This window comes from Vulpes vulpes, chromosome 3 (genome assembly GCF_048418805.1).
Source record: "Vulpes vulpes isolate BD-2025 chromosome 3, VulVul3, whole genome shotgun sequence".
Taxonomy (NCBI): domain Eukaryota; kingdom Metazoa; phylum Chordata; class Mammalia; order Carnivora; family Canidae; genus Vulpes; species Vulpes vulpes.
This window is the reverse complement of record NC_132782.1, coordinates 53,808,363-53,815,756: the sequence shown is the minus strand read 5'-3', so window position 1 is coordinate 53,815,756 and position 7,394 is coordinate 53,808,363. Positions and strand designations below refer to the sequence as shown.

The following is a 7,394-nucleotide window of genomic DNA, read 5'->3' as shown; positions in this document are numbered from 1 at the left end:
CTTAAGAATTTCTTGCACCAGACAGTCCTGGACAACAATCCCTCATTCATCATCTTTTCTTCCCCTGCGAGAACACTCTTGTTCTCTCAGCTTCCAAGGCAATTCTCCTGACACATCCTGTTAGTTCCTGCCCTGGGCTCTCACACCTGCTGTTCTTTTGCCCAGAGTATCTTTCTTCCCGTCTCTGCCTGAAGAAATCTCAAGCCCATCTTTCCAAATTCAAATAAAATATCCCCTCTCCTGTACCTATCCCAAACAAAGGTGAATACTTCCACAAAAGTTTATATAATTCTATTATAACATATTTCAAATTGTGTTTTGTTGTCTCCCTATTACTCGGGAATTAGGGAAGGGTGAGGGTTAGGAGGTGACAAACATTCTTTCCTTGACCAAACTCTGATTAGACTCCTCTGAATTCTCCTCTCAACTAGGCTTCTGTGCCCATCTTTACCTGGTCCAATTTTATTTTTTTATTTTATTTATTTATTTTTTTTTATTTATTTATGATAGTCACACAGAGAGAGAGAGAGGCAGAGACACAGGCAGAGGGAGAAGCAGGCTCCATGCACCGGGAGCCTGATGTGGGATTCGATCCCGGGTCTCCAGGATCGCGCCCTGGGCCAAAGGCAGGCGCTAAACCGCTGCGCCACCCAGGGATCCCTGCCTGGTCCAATTTTAGCAAGAATCCCCCACTCCCCACATCTGAGGGCCTTTCCTATTTAATTAGCTACTTCCTCCTTCCCCATCCCCCTGGGTGATCCCCTGGCCTGCCACCAGACACCCCCTTATTCTCTGATGTTTTCTCTTAATAGTTTTCCATTACCAACCTCCACTTTGCTTCTTAGCTCTAAATTCCCACTTTTCCTTGTATTTAGAGTTGAGCCCCATTGCAATGATCCGTACTAATATTGTGATAATCTCCCTTGAATATAGTTTGCCTTACTGTCTTTAACAAGTGTCCTGATCATTTTTTCTTTAACAGAGGAAGGAAGGAGGAAAGAGAGAAGAAGGATGAAAGAGGGGAAGGAAGGAGCAGAAGTAGGAGATGGAAGGAGGGATAGAAGAATTTAAACTTCAAAATAAAGTGAGTAGTTCATTTCTGAATATTTGTACCAAAAAAAGAAAAAAGAAGCTAAATGCACCACGAAAGATATTTTTGTAATAAAATAAAAGTTATGCTCTATCTGGGAAATTCTTCTTTTGTCCTGCTAAGACCACCAAGGAATATAAAATCCCTCCCACACTTCTTTTCTTCTTTTCTTTTCAAAGGTATTTACATATGAGTCATAATTCCTACCAATCCCAAACTACATAGATCTGCATGCCAGCAATTAGGTGTTTATAGAATGGCAAGATTCCCATTATAGAATGGGAAGAATGGCAGCTGCTGAACTGCAGTGGAAACAGAAAACCTCTGGTTAGTAGCAGAGGGGTTGGGAACCTAGGAAGCTCTTTCTGGAAGCAACTTTCTGGTGTCGATCATCAGGGACAAAGAAAGGGATAATGCAGAAATGGGATGATTAAATAAAGGTGAAGCACCCCAGGCTTAGAATGGAGGATCCTCCAAACTCTGAGGTTTACTTTGGTGCCGAGAGAGATGTAGCAGAAGTGGGAAAGGGGCCGAGACAGAGGTCATCTGGCCCAGAGGGTTCCAGGAGTTCAAACAACCCCTGAGCGATGGCAATGTTATCTATCACAGTGATTCTCAACCTTGACAGCCCTTAGCAATTATACAAGATCTCTTAAAAACTACAGTGCCTGGACCCCAGACCATTGAAATAGGGATTTCTGCAGATGGGGCAGTAGCATTAGGATTTTTAATAAGCTCTCCAAGTGATTCCACAGACACGGGTGGTTAAAATTCCTTTCATCTGCATCATTTGCAAAGCCCTTCCAATGTGTTGGCTCACTGACGTGGTTTATACCCAAAGGTAAAAACTGAAGCTCAACAACAGAAGGGAACTCGCCACGGGTCATACAGCCAGTGGTAAGATTCTAACTTGTGCCTTCAGACTTCAAGTTCAATATGCACAGCTTAGGGAACTGCTTCTGGGGAATATCTTGATGAGGAAAAATTGATATTGAGTGATTCCATTCTCCCTTTTGACATCCCTTCTTGATTAACACTTTTCTTTTCTCCCACACATTTCCTTTCTACCCTTCTCATCCTCAGGTGCCCATTTCTCTTCTCCTACCTGCTGGGATGTGCTGACCAGTGGCTAACCACTCGGCAGGAATCAGGTATGTGGGCAGCCTCCCTGCGGGAGAATGTTCTCTTGAGAAAAACACTGGCAAATGAGGTAAAATGCAAACAGTTAGTTAATCAGAGTGAACAGTATAGGGAGTTTCTTGTGCTATTCTTGAAACTTTCCTGTAAATTGAAAATATCAAGATAAAAGGTTACAAGAGGAGGAGAAAGGGAAGGAGGAAGGCGAGGAAGACACTGGCAGCATTTAGTATAGATTCGATGGCCTTGATGAGGAATCATGGCCCAAAGGCTTGAAGGGCTGAGTCTTCTCTGTTGTGAGACCTTGGCCAAATTACCCCCTGTCCTAGGATTTTATTTTCCTATTGGGACATGAGAGGGCTGGAGTAGAGTTTCCTTGTTCTGCTTATTCATTGCTACATAACCAATCTCCCCAAATCTTAGTGGCTTAGACCACAAATTTATTATAACATTTCGTTGTTCTTTGGATTGACGAGGCTCCGCTGGGTGATTCTCACTTATGGGGCTCTCAAGGGGTTACAGATAGAAGTTGGGTTTGGCATTACCTGGCTTGAATGGGCGGCATCCCAGGTGGTTCACTCACATGGCTCACAGTTGATCTTGGTTATTGGCTAGGAGCCTGGAGGGGGCTGTTGACCCCAAATGCCTACACTGTAGCTATCTTGTTAAATAAAAACAATGATCTTCTTCTCAATTATAGCAGACATATTTTTCTAAGGCTGTGGGTTTTTCATAAGCTAGGAGTTTTACATTCATGTGAATGATTAGCATTGCTGTTATTTGCATTCTGCTGACTACTGGCTGTCCCAGCCTCGCTAACTGCCATCTGGTCGCAAGTCTGGTTGCTTCTCCTGACTGCTCTCTGTCTATTGGTAATCTTTTGTTCCCACTCATTCACCAAAGATGCAGCTATCTAGGAATCCCAGCAGAAACTGTAAAGAAAAAAATACTCAAAAAAATTGTGTGGGGTTTGTATTTGTAAAAACTGTGATTATTCGTGAACGTTGGTCACTATAACAGGGTTGGTGGGGCAGTTTCGTTCCCAAACACGTTGTCTCTCACATTGTCCCACATTGTGGTGGATGAGGAAAATACACTGTGTCTTAGCATGCCCAGAAACCTTTTAAAATTTTGGAGAAATCCACAGGCAGAGAGCTCATGGCTTATTTGAGAAATTTTGCCTCTGCTTTTTAGTATGCTTGTGCCCTTGTTTTCATCAAAATTACACATTTACATTTAGAGTTGATGACTTCACAAATTTGTTTCAGAAAGGAGTGGTCCCCTGTTGCCTGCCCTCTAGAGGCCCTTCCCCAGACGCAACCACTATCAACGATTTCAGCTACATTTGTTTTTGTTTTGTTTTGTTTTGTTCCAGATATTGCTACTTCTTGATTTTTCAATACCTCCTCTTCCATGATCACATATATGTATCAGTCCAGCCCAAGTCTTCTCATGACAGTTACATCTGATTTGGGCCAGGCCAGTGTTCTGAGTTTAAACATTCTTCCCAGCTAAATCCTGCAGTATTCACCCATCACTTTTCCTTTCTAAAGAACTTTTTGTTTTCTTTTTTTCTCTCTTCCTTTTTAAGATTTATTTATTGATTTCAGGAAGAGAGAGAGAGAGAGAGAAGGTGCAGAGGGAGAAAGATTCTCAAGTAGACTCCACACTCAGCAGGGAGCCCAACATGAGGCTCAATCTCATGACCCTGAGATCATGACCTGAACCAAAACCAAGAGTCGGACACTCAACCAACTGAGCAACCCCGACACCCTAACTTTTTTTTATTTTCTTTAGGGCTAATAATGGTCTTGTATTTTTTTTAAATTTGCTTATTCTTCTATGTAGATAACACCAATTCATCCAAACTTCTGCCAAGTGTTATACTCTCATCTTAAAAGGTTCAAAGACATCAGTTATTCCATCAATGATATATTTTTGAAGAATTCCTTCCTAGTTCCTTCTGTTGTGCTCCAACCTGCTGATTTTATTTTATTTATTTTTATTTTTTATTGGTGTTCAATTTGCCAACATATAGAATAACACCCAGTGCTCATCCCATCAAGTGCCCCCCTCAGTGCCCGTCACCCAGTCACCCCCACCCCCTGCCCACCTCCCCTTCCACTACCCCTTGTTCATTTCCCAGAGTTAGGAGTCTCTCATGTTCTGTCTCCCTTTCTGATATTTCTCACTCATTTTCTCTCCTTTCCCCTTTATTCCCTTTCACTATTCTTTATATTCCCCAAATGAATGAGACCATATAATGTTTGCCCTTCTCCGATTGACTTACTTCACTCAGCATAATACCCTCCAGTTCCATCCACGTCGAAGCAAATGGTGGGTATTTGTCGTTTCTAATGGCTGAGGAATATTCCATTGTATACATAAACCACATCTTCTTTATCCATTCATCTTTTGATGGACACTGAGGCTCCTTCCACAGTTTGGCTATTGTGGACATTGCTGCTAGAAACATCGGGGTGCAGAACCTGCTGATTTTATTTATTTATTTATTTATTTATTTATTTATTTATTTATTTATTTATGTGTAGCTTTTTTTTTAATTTATAGATTAATTTTTATTGGTGTTCAATTTACCAATATACAGAAAAACACCCAGTGCTCATCCCGTCAAGTGTCCGCCTCAGTGCCCGTCACCCAGTCACCTCCACCCCCCGCCCTCCTCCCCTTCCACCACCCCTAGTTCGTTTCCCAGAGTTAGGAGTCTTTATGTTCTGTCTCCCTTCCTGATATTTCCCAACATTTCTTTTCCCTTCCTTTATATTCCCTTTCACTATTCTTTATATTCCCCAAATGAATGAGACCATATAATGTTTGTCCTTCTCCGACTGACTTACTGCACTCAGCATAATACCCTCCAGTTCCATCCACGTTGAAGCAAATGGTGGGTATTTGTCGTTTCTAATGGCTGAGTAATATTCCATTGTATACATGAACCGCATCTTCTTTATCCATTCATCTTTCGATGGACACTGAGGCTCCTTCCACAGTTTGGCTATTGTGGACATTGCTGCTAGAAACATCGGGGTACAGGTGTACCGGCGTTTCATTGCATCTGAATCTTTGGGGTAAATCCCCAACAGTGCAATTGCTGGGTCGTAGGGCAGGTCTATTTTTAACTCTTTGAGGAACCTCCACACAGTTTTCCAGAGTGACTGCACCAGTTCACATTCCCAACAACAGTGGAAGAGGAGAACCTGCTGATTTTAATAGCACTGTAGGATCTGCCTTTTCGGTCATCACTAAGACTTCTTTCCTCCCTTTTGTATGTTGGATCTTCTATTTCTGTAGCCCTATGTTCTTTTTGTTTTTTGTTTTCTACCTTATTAAAAGGACGTGCATTCTTTGGCAGAGCAGAGCTCTCTGAAAAAGAGTATCCGGGAGGTAGAATTTTGAGAACTTACATCTCTGAAGATGTCTTTATTTTATTCTCCTACCTGACTGATAGTTTGGTTAAGTATGATATTCTAACTTAGGAATCACTCCATTGAGAATTTTGAGGGCTTCCTTACATGGTCTTCTAGCTTCTAATGTGACTATTGACAAGACCCTGAAATTTTTCCAATTTGTGGCTCTTTGTGGGTTATTGTAATTTTTCTTCCCTCTCCTCCGCTCCCCTTCTCCTCTATTTTTTTCTTCCTCTTCTTCCCCTCTGTCTCCCTTCCTCCTTCCTTCTTTCCTTCTCCCTTCATTAAAATATTTGTCTTCATTGCCCTGGGTATTTGGCAGGTCCTTACAATCTGGAAGCTGATGTCATTCACTTCTGGGAATTTTTCCTGACCTATTTGGTTGGTATTTTTTTCCCTCCCATTTCCTTGCTTCTCTTCCTTTTGGAAACCCTACTATTAAAAAAAAAAAAAAAAAAAAAAGGAAACCCTATAATTTAGACATTGGACCTCAAGGACCGATCCTTTTATTTTCTCATCTTTCTTTCCTATTTTTCTGTATGTCTTTTTGTTCTATCTTAGAGTATACATCTTCATCCTTAATTTCTATTTCCTCTATTGAATTTTTATTTATCTGCTGTCATACTTTCAATTTCTAGGTTTTCCTTCATCTCTTAGTATACTTTTCTTTTTAAGGATTTTATTTACTTATTTTTGAAAGACAAAGAAAGAGCATGAGCAGGGGAGGGGTGGAATGCAAGGGAGAAGTAGACTCCTCTACTGAGTAGGGAGCCAGACATGGGGCTCCATCCCAGGACCCTGAAATCATGACCTGAGCAGAAGGTAGATGCTTAATTGACTGAGCCACCTAAGTGCCCTACTTAATATGCTTTTTAAAAGTACCCTCTTCTTTTCTCATGAATGCAATATAGTGTCTCGATGCTCTGAAGTATGTATGTGTAAATGTATTATATACATCTGTGTGTGTGTGTGTGTGTGTATGTGTGTGTGTGTCTGTATTTTTTCCCCTTCAGGGTGTCTTGTCCCTAATCTCTATCTGTCTTCTCTAAGGTACCTATTATGTGTGTTTTATTATCTGTATTTCAGGTTAGAGATGGATGGTCATCCTTTGGGCACCATACAAACAAGCAAGTCTAGGTTACAAGAAAAGTTTATTGGAAGCTCTGGGCTCATAGGTGTGACTTTTTGCTTACAGGCTTTAATGGTAAGTTTAAGCCATTTTATAACAGTATCTATACATTTTTCCCCTTAGGTTGATCATATTTCAGGGGAAGAATCCTCCAGCGTTACACTGAAGGACACTGTGTTTCCCTGGAGCTGGCATTCTTAGAGCTCTGCTGGCAGAGCTGGCTGCAAATGTCACCATTTAGGATACATACATTTTCTTACTATTCCTGTTTTCAGAATGATACCCTACTCTCAACTGTGTCTAGTATTCTCTAGTCCAGGGTGCACCTATTGTATCCTATGCAGAAAATACATCTCCAGATTTCTACCAAAGTGGGGATGGGTATTTGTCTGGCCATAAGGGGTAGGGAGGGGATCTAGAGATCTAACTGAGTCATAAACAGACTTTTAAGTAAGCTTGTTCGTCCTCAAGTCCTGGGGTACTTGATGTGAATTCATACATTGTTGAGAGTTTCTGCATATAAACAGGTTTTTTTTCAACTTTTACCAGTGTTGGTTTAAGGTTTAGCTTTTTCTGGGCTACTAAATTAGTCAGCACACATTCATTTGTA

The 7,394-nt window shown here is 41.2% G+C and overlaps 1 long non-coding RNA gene across 1 annotated transcript; it reads left to right on the top strand.

Annotated features, from left to right (window-relative positions):
• Positions 1 to 982: 982 nt before the first annotated feature.
• On the top strand, positions 983 to 6,859 carry LOC112926190 (uncharacterized). Its single transcript, XR_003236282.2, has 3 exons — positions 983 to 1,084; positions 2,174 to 2,241; positions 6,742 to 6,859. It is a non-coding gene; the product is annotated as an uncharacterized lncRNA (long non-coding RNA).
• Positions 6,860 to 7,394: the final 535 nt, after the last annotated feature.